This window comes from Pundamilia nyererei, unplaced genomic scaffold, assembly GCF_000239375.1.
Source record: "Pundamilia nyererei isolate P.nyererei 1_Seehausen unplaced genomic scaffold, PunNye1.0 scaffold00157, whole genome shotgun sequence".
Lineage (NCBI taxonomy): Eukaryota > Metazoa > Chordata > Actinopteri > Cichliformes > Cichlidae > Pundamilia > Pundamilia nyererei.
In genome coordinates, this window is record NW_005187558.1 from 1162949 (window position 1) to 1165220 (window position 2272).

Below are 2272 nucleotides of genomic sequence, written 5' to 3' on the forward strand. Positions count from 1 at the left end.
TAATAAAATATTCAAATTAAACGCCTGGGATTATTATATAAGACTTATGTCACTGAGAAGTGATGCGTAATGCGCAGCCATCAGAGCATCCCCAAGCCAGCTGATGGGCTAAAAAAAATACACAACACAAAATCAAATGGTCCATTCCGTTTACCTGAATGCAAAACTAAACCCTGCTATACACAGCTGTAGAGACCTCCTGTGAATTATTAGAAAACACCCAATGAAGGACAGGCTGTACGAAGCCTTCGGGGCCGCCGGAGTCCCACTGGTCGTGCCCTTGATTATCAACACCGCTTGGAAGGACCACCACAGCACAAAATCAGGCCCGTGCCCCCGGCTACAGCGGCGACTATCACTCGACCCCGAAATAGCTTCCATTTCTCTTCCCCGGCATTTATATTTAACAAACTTGGCAATAAAAAGCAGATCCAAAACTTTGATCAGTGAGAATAAACGGAACCAGCACTACCTGAGCTGCGCAGCTCTTCCATAAATAACCTGGGAAAAAGGAGAGGCTAGACTGGCTTCCAAGTTGGGGTCCAGGAGAAACGTGGTTCAGGGTGTTCCGTTCCGCTCCCTCCCCTGCCCCTTCCTGCCGCAAACAGCCATTGGATTAGCGGCAGATCGAGGGGAGGAGAGCAGACACAGACTGCGCCATTGTTAAAATACCAACAAAAATCATCGCAACTTACTCGCATATAACAGATTAAAATAGAAGCAAATGTTTATCAAGATGGGCTAATGCAGTGTGCCACTGACAAGCACAGTCCCCAACACCTAAAAAAAGGAAAAAGAAAACGTGTTTCCCCCCTTCCACAACCCCTGTTCTTGTCCAGATTATCTGCTCTATAGGCGCACACATGCCGGTGCCAGCGAAACAGACCCGGGTTTCGAATAAAAAGCCCGATTTCTGCGATACCTGTGACGATGGGGGTTTTAATTGGAAAGTTACCCTACGCGGAGTCCACCCTGGCGCAATCACTGGCAAAATATACTCGGCAACCGCAAGGGGCGCCCTACTCTCATATATCACATGAACTGGCTTCATTTGTGTCATGCGGTGGTAAACAAGACCCGGAGAAATTCTCTTATCGTGTTTTACGTGAGCATCCTGTGAGTTACCTAAACTGTAACTAGGTATGAACCCATTACTATAACAACCAGAGTAATTTTGTCCCCACCCCCCCACCACACACCTCCCTCCTCCCCCAGCGGAAAACAGCACTGCCTGCCGTCCGCCATTAGCCAACTGAACAATACTGAAGACTAGAGGCGGCAGTAGCTACAGCACGCAGAGACGGAGAGGACCAAATCTGTTAAAATGAACTGTTTATTCATCCCTTAATGAGTCTTCACGCCCCAGTGTGAGTACTGTGAAACTCCCCGGGCATCCGGCTAACCCCCCCGCACAAGTTCCCCAAACTTTGGCCAATTAGGCGTAAAAGTAGAATACGAAAAACGTCTGTGAAATTCGCTTACCGGAGTAGAGCTCAAAACGGTGTAGCGCCACTTTTGTGCCTTGACATTAATCCGCGGAAGCGCGTGCGCACAAGTTTATATCCAAGATCATCTACTGAGCAGAGCACTCACTACGCGTCAACAGCACGTTCACTCGCGTACAAAAACAGATATGAATTTCTGAGAACTCATTTATGGTTTGTGTTTACCTGCAACATATCTATTCACAGTTCTCAGTGAGACGGGATTCGGAGGAGTGATTTTATTAAGTCAGTAATTGTTACTCTGTGGACTCATGATAAATGTGAGGGAGGCCGAATGTTGTCTATTATAATGCTGTTGATTTTTGTTTTTTCTACTTTATTACACAATGTCCTTCCATCATAGTCCATTGTGATGTAGCAAGTAGGTTGTTGGGGCATCCTTCAATTTTGGACAGAATGTGTAAGCTGCTCTGAAATGTAAATCTCAGGATGTTAACATACATTTTAAAAAGGCCAAACGATTTTTTTGTTTGGCACATTTTCAACACTGAAAATGGACATAAACTGAAACTACAGGTAAACAATTGCTGGTAAAACCTCAAATAAGAGTACAAATTGCATAATTTGTCCCGCGCAAATCACCCCTTAGTTTTTGCCCCGCTGCTAACCTTCACAGCTAGCCGTTTATGTAATTATAAATTTTATATTCAATCGGTCTGAATCTGTAATTTTCATTATTAACAGTTATTACGTTTTATATTGAGGTTACTCTCCGATATCTAAAACACAGCTGATAGAAATTAACGACTGAAATAAAAATGATACAC

General features: G+C 44.4%; 1 protein-coding gene across 1 annotated transcript in view; it reads right to left on the minus strand.

Annotated features, from left to right (window-relative positions):
* The window catches only part of zmym2 (zinc finger, MYM-type 2), a 34236-nt gene extending 32674 nt beyond the window's left edge, over nucleotides 1-1562 (minus strand). The window contains exon 1 of the mRNA XM_013913877.1: nucleotides 1483-1562. The gene's annotated coding sequence lies outside the window, so the exon portion shown is untranslated. The remainder of the gene's footprint in view (nucleotides 1-1482) is intronic.
* Between the last annotated feature and the right edge of the window lie 710 nt (nucleotides 1563-2272).